Raw genomic sequence first — 15,439 nt, 5'->3', positions numbered from 1 at the left:
GGGGTTTGGCTTGAGAAAGGCAAGGGCTATCTTTCTGTGTGAGCAGATGTGATCTACTTGGATGTGCTGACCTGAATGTTCTCATTTCCTTTAGTCTCTTTATGGAGGGGGGGAGACTTTATTTTTTATAATAAAAATCTGTTCTTTTTTCCCTCTCTCTACTTATTAAAAAAATAGAAAAAAAATCCTTATAATAAATAGGACTAGGGTAGCAAACAAATTTCCAGGTGATTTCATTATCTTTGTAAAGATTGAAAGAGCATATGAAGAGATTGGGGAAAATATTAGATCAGCTGAAGATACTGATCTGAATTTGTCAGTTAACAAGTGAAGGTTCTGTGGAACCTGTGTCAAATATATGAGTCATATAGTGTCTGAACAGGGAGTAAACATGGATCCAGCAAAGATAAGAATGCATTGTTCAAAGAATCTTCAAGAACAGAAATTTTTCCTAGGATTTGGTAGTTGTCATTGGAAATTTGTGAAGAGTCACGTTATCACTGATCACTAAACCACTCATAGGTACGTGGTTGAGAGCAACCAAAGCTGAAGGGTAAGAAATAATTGGACTAGACTCATTTGACACCATTTAGAGATTTTAGGGACAGGAAGTTAAACTAACTTTCAAGGATTTTGTCAATTGCTTCACTCATATATGAATGTTGGCCTATGCAGACCTAGGCAAGACCTTTTTGCTGAACAATGATGCTTACCTGGGAGTCTTGAGAATAGTCTTATACCAAAAGATTGATTGTCACCAGGAATGAGCCAGTAGGATACTTAATAGATATGAGACTCATTACCTTGTTCACAAATTGAAATTCTTGGCTTTCAAGTGAGTTGTCACTAATAAGTTTCAAGACTTTGGGTATGGATTTTCATTTCAAGTATGAACTAACAACAATCTACTGACATATTTGACCAGCACTAAGTTGAGCAGTGCCTGCCAGTGACTGATAGTGGTGATCATCAACTGTGAGTTTAGTATGTACTCTAAGACAGGAAAGACTAATGTGCATACAGATACCCTGTCTCATAGGTCATATGAGTCAGAAGGTATGGTGATTCCCATAAAAGGGCAAAAGCAATATATGACACTAAGGGTACTGGATCTTCATCATATGCAAGTATAATTAAGGTTGGGACTTCCACTAGAGATTGTGCAATCAATAAACTGAACCAATCCCCTTTGCCTTTGTTGTCCTTGAATAACTAGAAATGAGAGAAACTGTGTGAAGGGCTACAAAAAGTGATACAAGCCAAGAATTTAGGTTTGAGGCTTTGTTCTCCAAAGCATAGTATACTGTTGAGAGAATGTAAAAAATTGCAGTGGAGTTCTGTAGTTAATATATTGTAATTAATCCTACAGTATCCTATTACAAAGCACTTTTTTCGGTCCAAGGAATTTTGCTTTATGGACATAAAAAGTCTACATGATGATTTTGGACAAGGATCAAGAAGGAATATTTGGGCTAATAAGAAACATTCTACTAGCCTAAAATGTCAGCAAATTATAAGAAAAAAAACCTGAAACTTTAGTTGGATACGTTCAAGAGAAAGTGCTACCAATTCATGTTACGTACTTGGAGAATACTAGCAAACCACAGAAGCTTGTGTGAATAGATTTTTTTTTCTTTTGATCTCTGGAAGGAGATAAAAAAAAACCATAAGCAGTAGCTTTGTGGTAACAAACCATTTAATCCAATATGTACAGACATATCCAATCAAGAATAAGCAAGTTTCTATAGTTGTTTAAGTGTTATAGGACACATAATTTTCTTTTTTAAAAAATATTTAATATATTACTTTTTCTAATTACATGTAAAAACAATTTTTTTTATCATTTGGGCTTTTTTTAAATTTTGAGTTCCAAATTCTCTCCCTCCCTCCCTTTCTTCCCTTTTTATTGAGAAGGCAAGCAGTTTGATACATGTGGTGTCATGCAGAACATATTTCTGTATTAGTCATGTTGTGAAAGAAAATACTGACCAAAAAAAAAAACCAAGAAAAAATAAATGTTTTAAAATTATGCTTCAGCCTACATCCAGACTCCATCAGTTCTTTCTCTGGAGGTAGATAGCATTTTTCATCATAAGTCCTTAGGAATTATCTTGGATCATTGAACTGCTGAGAATAACTAAGTCATTCACAGTTGATCATCTTATAATATTGCTGTTACTGTGTACAATATTCTCTTGGTTCTGCTCATTTCACTTTTCATCAATTCATGTAAATCTTTCCAGGTTTTTCTGAAAACATCTTGTTCCTCATTTCTTAGAGTACAAAAGCATTCCATCACAATCGTATATCCACAACTTGTTCAGTTGTTCCCAGTTGATGGGCCACCACAACTTGTAACTTTTCCCAATTATTCTTCTGCCTCTTATTTCATTTTTAAAATACCTTTTGAGCTCCTCCAGGAATTATTTTTGGGCCTGAGACCAATTCACATTTTTCTTGAGACCTTGGATGTAGCAATTTTAATTTTGTTATCTTTTTCTTAAGTTAGTGTTTTAATCTTTGCAGTCACTATAGTATGTTTCTATGGTCAAGTTCTATTTTTGTTGTTTACTTATTTTTCCAGCCTATTTCTAGCACTCATAGTACCATGCCTGTTTACCCTAGAGCTCCACAACCCCCAGAAAGTCTCCAATGTAGCAAGCAATTTGGATTTTAATTTTTCATGTCAAGGATTCATAGAATCACAGAATCATTGATTTAAAACTAGAAGGAACCTTACAGACCATCTAGTCCAAATGCCTTATTTTACAAATAAAGAAACTGAGACCCAGAGAAGTAAAACGCATTGCTCACATCACATAACTAGTAAGTGGCAGAGGGGAGATCTGAAATCAGGTTCATCTTAATCACATCCCACAGGAGATTTCTACCCATGTTGTAGCATGGGTCCCACTTCCTGGGAGAGGAGTGATGGAAAGGAGCAGAGATAGGGGGCTTACATGATTCACTCTGACCCTGGCTATGAAGAAGAAAGACTGTATCATGAGAGAAGAGGGTCTGGCAGGATTAAGAAATTTTTGAGTGAGGACTGTAAGTGATTTGAAATCAAGGGTTTTTGTTCAATACCAGGACAAGAAAACTGCTGCTGAAATCTGGGAGGCAAAAATAGAAAGTCATTGCTCTGGAGCCAATGAAGGGCTTGTTGTATCTTTCTGTTTCAGTGCCGCTGGAGCAATAATATCTAATGACCTGAGTACTTCTGTCTCTCTGCTGCCAGCTGCCTTTGAGCCCTTGGGAAGTTAGCTGACCTGAGGAGAAGCCAAGGGTGGCTAATGAGTCATTAAGAGTCTTTATCAAATTAGGATTATAATCCATCTCAACGTACAGAGGAAAATGTTGCAAGTTATCTACTTTCTTAATTGCAACTCAAAGATTTGGCAGGAAATTATCATGAGAGATAATGTCTAGAAATCAGCAGATTGTACTGATGTGTGTCTAAGCCTTCAGAAATGTAATAGCTGACGTATTTGAATAGATGCATGCATGTACGTGCACATGTGCATGCGTGTGCACACTCACACACATACACAAAAGGGCACATATTTGTACCTATACTTGCACACATGATAGTAAAAAGAGTATTGACTTTGGAGTTCAAATCTGTGTTCAGACCTTGCTTCTGAATACCTTCTTCCTATGTGACCTTGAGCAAGTCACTTAATCTCCCCGGGCCTCAGTTTCCTTATCTGTACAATGAGGAGGTTGAACTAGATGGCCATTGAGGTCCTTTTTCATATCTAGATCTATGATCGTATCATTCTATATAACTGGGGCATGTCCTGTCATTGTAGAGATACTGTGCGCATCAAATCAAATTTGTTTTGTTTTGTTTTTTCTTAAACCAGACTTGTGATTTCATCAGTGTTGGAGATTCCTCTTGAGGAGCTTTTTCTACCAATACAGAGCAGCTCTTTTTCCTCAATTTCTAATCTCAGAGAGTTTCCTGGAGCACAAAGAGATGATGTGCCCAGGGTCATGCAGTCAGTATGTGTCAGAGGTGGGATTTGAACCCAAGTCTTCTTGAGGCCAAGGCTTATTCTCTATCTACTATTCCATGCTGCTTCTATCAACTCAAGCTAAGAACATTTATTGAGCTCCTAATGTATACAGAGCTCCTCGCATTTTTTGGTTAAGATGAAGTATGTGTAGTGCGTAATATGACAGATTACTAGATTCTGAAGGCTGGGGAAATGGTTATGATAACAGATTACCAGAGATAGTATGGAATATGGGAGGCAAAAAGAGAAGAAAGTCAGTACCTTCTTCTGGAGGAGCCAGTGGGATACAAAAGTTGGGAGACAGAATATGAATACACTTGACATTTATAAAGACTTAAAAATAAATAATAATAGTTTTTACATAACACTTTAAGGTTTGCAAAGTACTTTACAAATATTGCCTCCTTTTATCCTCATAGCAGCCCTAGCAGGTAGGTGATGTTTTTATTCCCATTTTACAGATGAAGAAACTGAGGTAGATAATGATCGAGTGACTTGCCCAAGGTCACACATCTAATAAGTGTCAAAGGATAGATTTGAATTGAGGTCTGTCCTAAACTCCTACCACTGCACTGTGTAGTTGCCTAGCAAAAATACAGGCAAAGAGGACTGAATATGATCTAGTTCTGCTGTTTGTTAGTTATGTTAACTTATTGGGCTTTAGGTTTCTGGCCTGTAAAATGAAGAAGTTGGGGCAGGAGGGAAGATATCTAAATTCCCTTCCAACTCTTTCTAAGTAAGAAACTGTAAGTACATGCATAAGTCTATATCCTAATGAGGTCAAAGAAAGAGGAAAACGACCCACGTGTACAAAAATACTTATAGCAGCCCTTTTTGTATTGGCAAAGAACTGGAAACTAAGGGAGTACCTATCAGTTGGTGAACAGATGAAGATTTTATGGTGTATGAGTGTAATAGAATGCTCTTGTGCCACAGGAAATGATGAAAGGGACAATTTCAGTGAAACCTGGCAAGACTTGAATGAATTGTTGCAAAATGAAGTGAACAGAACCAATAGAAATGTGTATATATAATAGACAACATTGTAAAGGCAACTTTGAAAGACTTAAGAACCTTTGATCACTGCAATGACTAGCCATGATTTCAGCAGAACAGTGATGAAACATGTTGTCCACCTAATGAAAGAGAGGACATATACATTTTGAACATGACCAATGCAGGAATTTGTTTTGCTTGACTATGAATATTTATTATAAGGATTTTCTTTATCTTTTTCAATATAAGGAAAGTGAGAGGGAAAGAAAATAGATTTTTAGCTGAAAAAAAATCAAATTTAAATTTAAAAAATACCATAAGTATGGTAATATAGTAGAAACAGTGCATACGTTTAGAAAAAGTACAGAATAAAGGAGTGATCAATTAGTTGGATAGCCTTAATCAGGGATTGCTTTGTGGAAGGAGTGAGTTTTAAGGTGGGTTTAGAGTTTATTGCTGTGGCTTTAACCCTGAGTGGAGCCAGGTAGTGGAAATGGAAGGGGATGGGTGGTAAAGGGATACAAATTGTCATTCTGGACCTATCAAACTCAGGTAAACAATGCTACACCGAGATACAACACATTGCCAAAACTTTTGTAATAATGGATGAGCCTTGGCTCCAAGCCAGTAAACCCAGGCTAACCCTTTAGTTTCCTTCAAAATCCAGTTCAGGTGTTATCCCCTACACAAGGTCTTTCCTATCCTTACAACTCCTAGTATTCTCCAAACCCCGCCTCCCAGAATTACCTTGTATATATTTTTCTATATACCTATATGCATATATGCTGACTGCAACGTAAGCCCCTTGAGGACAATGATTGTATCATTTTTGTCTTTGCATCCTCAGTGCCTGGAACATAGTAAGTACTTAATAAATCCTTATTGATTGATTAACTCTTCTTGTGGATCAGGAGAAACTTAGGATTCATCCTTTGGCCTTTCTATGTCTTTGTTGAGATTTGGGGGGAGGATGGAGATGATGGTGGGAAATATGATAAAGAAGATGCTGATTGGAAAGATTCCCTACCTGTAGAATGACAATGGAGCCCAGGAAAGGATCTGTCTTTACCCCTCATATCTCCTGTGCTTTAGAAATCCACATATAGTACTTTATGGCTGGCATTACCTAGGGAGGTATGTCCTAGAGAAGAGAGGACTTGAGAGAGATCTCAAACAATCACCACCTAGCCAGAACAAACTAGAAATGTCTCTTTCAGTTGACTACCTTCTTTCCCCCACCCCCAAGCTAAGAGAGAAACAGCTATTAGTATGAGATCAGGCCTGCATATTCTCACAAGTCGATACCTCCTTTCCTGTATCTTGAAGCCCAGCTTTTAGAAGAACTGACTAACAGTACAAAGGCTGAGCTAAGAGTTCACAGAGGGGTGAGAGGTCTGAGCATCTAAGGTACCAGTTTCAAACCAGATTCCTCTTTGGAGACTATTAGGAGTTGGTACACTGGGTATGGTAAGATGTACAGGGTAGCTCTGTGAATGGAAGGGTTGGTAGGGGTGATGATGTTGGATATTATGGTGGGAATAATACTAATGAGAAAGTTGGTGGTGGGATATGGAGTGGTAAGGATTGTGGTAGTACGGATGGTACTAATGGGAATAGTAGGGATGTGGAAATAGTAAGTGCATATGGAAAATATGGAGGTGGGAATAGTAAGGATCCAGGGGAGGAGAGGGAAGATAGGGGATAATGGTGGGAACAGAAATGGTGATTATGGAATAGTTTCTCTTACAACTCAGTTCAAACACCACTTTCTACTTGAAGCCTTCCCTGATGCCCCTCAAATGAAGGTCCACCCTCCTAAAATTACCTTGTATTCATTTTATTTATACAAGAGTCCAAAAAAATCTTAAGGCTTTTAAGATTTGGGGGATACTCTATATTATGAAAATATTTATATTTACCTGTTAATTTGTAAGCGACTTGAGCAACAGAAGTAGTGGCAGCACTGGTCCTGGAGCTATTAGCCCACAGACTAAATGTTTGAAAGTCACCTATTTAGACTTCTGGGAGCCAAGATGGCAGTGCTCTCACCCTTCCTTACTGACCTTGAAAAGCCTAGAGAATATTGCCCCAGGAAAAGAGTCAGCAGAAAGGCTAAATACAGCAGTATGTAGGAGGCTATGGGGATTAAGGGAAAGGTCCCTCTTGCTATGGCTGAAGGGGACCAGTACAGGAAAAGAGACTTCCCAGCAAGCCAGTGGCAAGCCCCACCTCAGAAAACCAGTAACTAGGCTCCTAGCCCCCAGCACAAGAAGCCTGGGACAATGCCCCCTGTGCCCCAGAAGAAGAGATCAACTTAAAAAGGCAAACAACATAAGCAATAAGCAACATAGAAAAAACAATAACCATAGAAATGTATCTTGGTTACAGGGAAGATCAAGACACAAATTCAGGAGAGGATAACATTGTCAATATACCCACATCTGAAACCTCAGAGGGGAATATGAACTGGTTTCAAGCCCAAAAAGCCTTCTTAGAAGAGCTCAAGAAGGATTTTAAAAGTTAAATAAGGGAGGTAGAAGAAAAATTGAACAATTCCTTTAAAAATACAGTTAACAAAATGGGAAAAAAAAGTACACTGAAAAAAACAACTCCCTAAAAAGTAAAATGAGCCAAATGGAAAAGGAGGTACAAAAGCTAACTGAAGAAAACAATTCATTAAAAATTAGACTTGGGCAATTGGAAGCTAATGACTCTGTGAAACCTCAAGAATCAGTCAAACAAAATCAAAAAAATGAAAAAATAGAAGAAAATGTAAAATCCCTAATTTAAAAAAAAAACTGATCTGGAAAATAGGTCCAGGAGAGATAACTTAAGAATTATTGGTCTACCTAAAAGCCAGGGTGAAAAAAAAGAGCCTGGACAGCATCTTTCAGGAGATCATCAAGGAAAACTGCCCTGAGGCCCTGGAACCAGAGGATAAAATAGTCAATGAAAGAATCCAACAATCACCTCCTGAAAGAGATCCCAAATTGAAAACACTAAGGAATATTGTAGCCAAATTCCAGAATTACCGGGTCAAGGAGAAAATCCTGCAAGCAGCCAGAAAGAAACAATTCAAATATCATGGAACCATAGTCAGGATTATGCAGGACCTTGTAGCTTCTACATTAAAAGATCAGAGGGCTTGGAATATAATATTCCTTAAGGCAGAGAAGCTTGATTACAACCAAGGATCAACTACCCAGCAAAATTGAGCATAATCTTTCAGGGGAGGAGGTGGACTTCCAGACTGTCCTGATGAAAAGACCAGAGCTCATTGGAAAATTTGATCTTCAAATACAAGACTCAAGAGAGGCATAAAAAGGTAAACAGGAAAGGGGGAAAAAAACCCATGTTATTCAATAAGAGTAAACTGTTTATATCCCTACATGGGAAAATGATACTTATAACTCTTGAGAACTGTATCTTTATTACAATATTTAGAAGGGGTATACATAGACGGGGGGGTGGGTTTCAATTGACTTTGATATGATGATTAAAAAATCTAATGAAGTGGTGAAAAGGAATTGTAATGGGAGTAGAGGAAAGAAGGAAGCAGAAAAGGGTATATTACATCCATGAAGAGGCACAAAGACGTATTGCAGTAAAGGAAAAGAAGGGAGGGAGATGAGCATTGTTTGGACTTTACTCTCGTCGGATTTGGCTCAAGGAGGGAATAACATATTCAGTTAGATACAGACGTTTAACTTGCCATATAGGCAGTAGGAGGGGAAAAGGGAAAGAAAAGGGGGGAACAGAAGAGAAGGAAGAAGTAGTAAGGGAAAAGAGAAAGGAAAGGGAGGGGGCTAATAGAAGGGAGGGCAGATTGAGAGGGGCAGTGGTCAAAAGCAAAACTCTAGTGAGGAGGGAAAGAGAGAAAAGGGGAAAGAAAAGCATAAGCAGGGGAGGGGGGAATAGGATGGAGAGAAAGACACAGATAGTAATCATAACTGTGAATGTGAATGGGATGAACTCTCCAATAAAATGGAAATGGATAGCAGAATGGATTAAAAAACTTAATCCTACAATATGTTGTTTACAAGAAACACATTTGTTTTTAGTTTTCAACATTCCCTTCCACAAGTTTTTGAGTTCCAAATTTTCGCCCCATCTCCCCCCTCCCCCCACCACAAGATGTCATGCATTCTGAATATCCCTTCCCCTACTCTGTCTTCTCTTCTATCTCTCTCCCCTTCTCTTATCCCCTTCCCCTTCTATTTTCCTGTAGGGCGGGATAGACTTCTGTACCCCATTTCCTATATTTATTTCCTAGTAGCATGTGAAAACATTTTTTTTAAACATATGTTTTTAAAACTTTAGGTTTCAAATTTTCTCTCTTCCTCCCTCCCCACCCACCCTCATTGAAAAGGCAGGCAACTCAATATAAGTTGTACATGTGCAGTTATGCAAAACATCCATAGTAGACATGTTGTGAAAAAAACTATATTTCCCTTAATCCTATCCTGCCCTCCCATTTATTCTATTCTTTCTTTTGACCCGTCTCTCCTCAGAAGTATTTACTTCTGATTAACCCCTTTCCCAATCTGCCCTCCTCTCTATCATCCCCCTGCTCTCTTGTCCCCTTTCCCCCCTATTTTCCTGTAGGGTAAGACAGATTTCCATACCCAATTGAATGTGTATGTTATTCCCTCCTTAATCCAAATCCTATGAGAATAAGATTCACTCATTCCCTCTCACCTTCCCCCATTTCCCCTTCCACTGTAAGAGACTTTTCTGTTGTTTTTTTTTGTGAGATAATTTACCCCATTCTACCTCTCCCTTTCTTTTTCTCCGAGTATAATCCTCTCTCATCCCTTAATTTTATTCTCCAGATATGACCCCTTAATCTTCAGCTCACCCTGTGCCCTCTATCTATCTACATATACATACATATAATTTTTTTCCTCCAACTACCCTGATACTGACAAAGGTCTCATGAGTTATAAATATCATCTTTCCATGCAGGAATGTAAACAGTTCAGTCTTAATAAGTCTCTTGTGATTTCTCTTTCCTGTTTACCTCTTCATGTTCCACTTGAGTCCTGTATTTGAAAGTCAAATTTTCTATTCAGCTCTGGTCTTTTCATCAAGAATGCTTGAAAGTCCTCTATTTCACTGAATGACCATTTTTTCCCCTGAAGGATTATACTCAGTTTTGCTGGAGGTGATTCTTGGTTGTAATCCTATCTCCTTTGCCCTCCGGAATATTATATTCCATGCCCTGCGTCCTTTAATGTAGAAGCTGCTAAATCTTGTGTTATCCTGATTGTGTTCCACAGTACTTGAACTGTTTCCTTCTGGCAGCTTGTAATATTTTCTGCTTGACCTGGGAACTCTGGAATTTGGCTACAATATTCCTAGGAGTTTTCCTTTGGGGATCTCTTTCAGGAGGAGATCTGTGGATTCTTTCAATTTCTATTTTGCCCTCTGGTTCTACTATATCAGGGCAGTTTTCCTTGATAATTTCTTGAAAGATGATGTCTAGGCTCTTGTTTTGGTCATGGCTTTCAGATAGTCCAATAAATTTTAAATTCTCTCTCCTGGATCTATTTTCCAGGTCAGTTGTTTTTCCAATGAGATATTTCACATTGTTTTCTAATTTTTCGTTCTTTTGGATTTGTTCTACTGTGTCGTGATTTCTCATAAAGTCACTATCTTCCAATTGCTCTATTCTAATTTTTAAAGAAGTATTTTCTTCAGTAAGCTTTTGGACTTCCTTTTCCATCTGGCCAATTTTGCTTTTTAGGGCATTTTTCTCCTCATTGGCTTTTTGGACCTCTTTTGCCATTTGGGTTAGGCTATTTTTTAAGGTGTTATTTTCTTCAGTATTTTTTTGGGTCTCCTTTAGCATCACTCTCAGTTTTTCCTCTACTTCTCTAACTTGCTTCTCAAAATCATTCCATGGCCTGGGATCAAATCATATTTTTCTTGGAGGCTTTGGATGTAGGGGCTTTGACTTTGTTGTCTTCTTCTGGTTGTATATTTTGGTCTTCTTTTTCACCAAAGTAAGATAATATAGTCTGACTCTTTTTCGCTGCTTGCTCATGATCCCGGCCAATTACTTGAGTTTTAAACTCTTTGTTAAGGTATGAATCTGCTTCCAATGTGGAGAATGTACTGTCCCAAGCTTCTGGGGTTTGTACAGCTGTTTTCAGAGATACTTGTAGGGACCTGTAAATTTTCAGTTCTTCCAAGGTGGTATGATAAGGGGCAAGGTGTTTACTCCTTTCCTGGCCTGCGACTACAAGTACTCCTTTCTGTCCTGTAACTGTGATGAGGGGCTCCTCTCCACAACCACTACAAGCTCCACCAAGCCAGCGCTCCTCCTCACCCCAGCATCGCTGCCCAGAACTGTGGCCCAGATCCAAACACGGTCAAAGCAAGAGATTCCTGCCTCATCACTGGCAAAAAGATCCCTGCAGTCCCTCTCTGATCAGCCACTGGATTCCCCCTCAGTCTGTGGGCCGGAAGCTCGGGAAGCAGCTGCCCCCACAGGGCCACGCTCTTGGGGAATGGAGCTGAAACCCCGCCTTCCTTTCTCAGGCACCGACAGAAACAGACTTTTCCCACTGACCTTCTAATTTGTCTTTGGCATTGGTGGATTGAGGGGTCTGGAAACCTCCACAGCTGCCCGAGATTCAGTCCTCTGAGGCCTGCTCCAGGTTTGCTGCAGCCTGTGCGCCCACACACTGCGGCCTGTGCACCCACGCCGCGCTCCGTTCCCAGCCCGGCACGATACACCTTTCTGATCAATCATCCAGGTTGTCTTGGGCTGGAAATTTGTTTCACTCTGTCTTTTTGTGGGTTCTGCTGCTTCAGAATTTGTTTAGAGCCATTTTTTATGAGTATTTGGAGGGGTTTGGAGGAGAGCTCAAGCAAGTCACTGCTTTCACTCTGCCATCTTGGCTCTGCCGAAAGCAGTTCTTAAGGGAAGTTTTATATATCTAAATGCTTACATGAATAAAATAGAGAAAGATGAGATCAATGAATTGGGCATGCTACTAAAAAAACTAGAAAAAGAACAAATTAAAAATCCCCAATTAAATACCAAATTAGAAATACTGAAAAACCAAAGGAGAGATTAATACAATTGAAATTAAGAAAACTATTGAACTAATAAATAAAACTAAGAGATAGTTTTATGAAAAAAAATAAACAAACCTTTGGTTAATTTAATTTAAAAAAAAGAAGAAAACCAAATTACCAGTATCAAAAATGAAAAGAGAGAATTCACCACCAATGAAGAGGAAATTAAAACAATAATTAAGAATTATTTTGCCCAACTATTTGTCTGCCAATAAGTTTGACAATGTTAGTGAAATGGATGAATATTTACAAAAATAGAAATTGCCCAGATTTACAGAAGAGGAAGTAAAATACTTAAATAAACCCATCTCAGAAAAAGAAATTGAACAAGCCATCAATGAACTCCCTAGGAAAAAATCTCCAGGGCCAGATGGATTTCCAAGTGAATTCTATCAAACATTTAAAGAACAATTAATTCCAATACTATTTGGCTATTTGGGAAAATAGGCAAAGAAGAAGTCTTACCAAATTCTTTTTATGATACAAATATGGTGCTGATACCTGAACTGGGAAGAGTCAAAACAGAGAAAGAAAATTATAGACCAATTTCCCTAATGAATTTAGATGCAAAAATTTTAAATAAAATATTAGCAAAAAGATTACAGCAACTTATTACAATAATAATACACTATAACCAGGTAGGATTTATACCAGGAATGCAGGGCTGGTTCAGTATTAGGAAAACTATCAGCATAATTGATCATACCAACAACAAAACTAACAGAAACCACATGATTATCTCAATAGGTGCAGAAAAAGCTTTTGACAAAATACAATACCCATTCCTATTAAAAACACTAGAGAGCATAGGAATAAGTAGAGTCTCCCTTAAAATAATAAGTAGCATCTACCTAAAACCTTCAGCAAGCATTATATGTAATGGGGATAAGCTAGAAGAATTTCCATTAGATCAGGGGTGAAACAAGGATGTCCATTATCACCACTGTTTTTCAATATGGTACTAGAAATGTTAGCTATAGCAATAAAAGAAGAAAAAGAAATTAAAGGTATTAGAATAGGTGAAGAAGAAACAAGGCTGTCACTCTTTGCAGATGTTATGATGATATACTCAGAGAATCAAGTAAAAAGCTACTTGAAACAATAAACAACTTTAGCAAAGTTGCAGGATAGAAAAATAAACACACATAAATCATTGGCATTTCTGTATATTACCAACAAAGCCCAACAGCAAGATACAGAGAAATTTCATTTAAAATTACTGTAGACATTATAAAATATTTAGGAGTCTACCTACTGAAACAAACCCAGGAAGTATATGAACACAATTACAAAACACTTTTCACACAAATCAAGTCACATCTAAATAATTGGAAAAACATCAGTTACTCATGGGCCAAGCTAATATAATAAAAATGATAATTCTACCTAAATTAATTTACTTATTCAGTGCCATAGCAATTGAATTACCAAAAAATTATTTTATAGAGCTAGAAAAAATAATAACAAGATTCATCTGGAAGAATAAAAGAATATGTTCCAGAATATGAAGGGAACTAATGAAAAGAAATGCCAGGGAAGGTGGCCTAACCATACCAGATCTTAAATTTTATTATAAAGCAGCAATCATCAAAACTACTTGGTACTAGCTAAGAAATAGAGTGGTGGATCAGTGCAATAGGTTAGGTACATAAGAAACAGTAGTCAATGACTATAGTAATCTACTGTTTGATAAACCCAAAGATCCCAACTTCTGGGATAAGAAATCACTATTTGACAAAAACTGCTGGGAAAACTGGAAAAGAGTATGGTAGAAACTAGGCATAGACCAAAATCTTACACCATATACCAAAATAAAGTCAAAATGGGTTCATGATTTAGATATAAAGGCTGATACTATAAGCAAACTTCAAGAGCAAGGAATAGTTTAAGAGGAATTTAAAACTCAAAAGCTTATGGAAGTAAATGTTGAAAACTAAAAATAAATTCATTAATAAAAAAAAATGGTAAGCACCTTGAGGGCTGGGACCATTTCACTTTAGTTTTTGTATACCCAGAACCTAGCATGGCACCTAGAATGTAGTAGGTGCTTAATAAGTACTTGTTGATTGATTGACTGATGGTGTTGTCTTCACTTGTTATCAATGCAGCCTTTATAAACTTTGGGGAACCTTCTTCCAACTCCCACTTTAACTGAAGAGTTTAGGGTTCTAGGGGGTAACCCTAAAGGATTATGAGATTCTTCTTAAATGCTACAGTCCAGGAGCCTGCACCAGTGCATTTCCCATTATCATCATCCATTGATAACAAATTGCCAGACAGCTTTTAAAAAGGGGGTACTTACTGCAGGACAATTGGTACAAAACATGCCCCAAAAGTCTGTGACACATTTTCCCATAAGTATATATACAGTCCGGGGAAAGTGGGTTCAAGCTTAGAGAGGAAAAGGAGTAACAGTTCTTGGAAGTCTTTTTACTGGAATCCTTGAGATGTTCCTCTTAGGTATGTGTAGTTTTTCTACTGAACCCTTTCTAGAGCTTTGAATTTATATCCAGTTTGTTCTTGACTCCCAATGCAAACAGTACTTTCAGTCCATCTGAGGATGCTGCTAGGACATTGATGGGAAGATTAAAAGTCTTCCTGACCGCTAAAGGTAATGAAGTACTCCTCTAGTTAAGATGTTAGGGGGAGAGGAAATGGAGACCTTCCACATTTGGTCTAAAGTCTATGATCTATAATAAGTTGTTTAATTGAACCTAGTTAAGGTTTCTGGGCATTTGATCACATACTTTAAATGGAGTGGGGGTAATTTGATTACACAAACAGTAGAGAAGGTATCTTGTTGTTGGGGTGCAGGCAGAATCCGTTTAGCTGTGAATAGATTTTCAACAAGTGTTATGTGGTACGAGTAAGCCATTGAAACACCTCAATAGCCCTTCTCATTTGTTGTATCATTGATTGATTATGATGGGGATAGATTTAGGGGATGGGTAAGGAATAGGTGATGGTGGGGAGAAAGAAAGGTGAGCCAAAGGGAGAGAATGTCTTTAGATCTGAACATAGGTGTCTTTTTTTTTAACCAAGACAGAAATGAAATCTGTTAGAGATACAATCTCTGTACCTTCTTGAGCACCAGTGCAGAGAAGTGGCTTATTTTGAAAAGTTACAGGTTAAGCATTTAATTTCTCTTCCTAAATACTTATGAAAGATGCCCTATTTATTTCTCTTTCTTTTCCTTTTTTTTCATTCTGTCAAACTGTCTCTGAAACGTCCTAGCTCCTGCCAAAACGCTATGAAGAAGTACTGCACAGTCATTGCAATTGCTTTCATTCATTCCTTCCCTCCTCCCTGAAGAGTAGATGGTGTAGGAGGGCCACCTC

The sequence above is a fragment of the Phascolarctos cinereus genome, unplaced genomic scaffold, assembly GCF_003287225.1.
Source record: "Phascolarctos cinereus isolate Bilbo 61053 unplaced genomic scaffold, phaCin_HiC Scaffold_726;HRSCAF=1367, whole genome shotgun sequence".
In the NCBI taxonomy this organism is placed as follows: Eukaryota; Metazoa; Chordata; class Mammalia; order Diprotodontia; family Phascolarctidae; genus Phascolarctos; species Phascolarctos cinereus.
Note: the sequence above shows the minus strand (reverse complement) of the source record.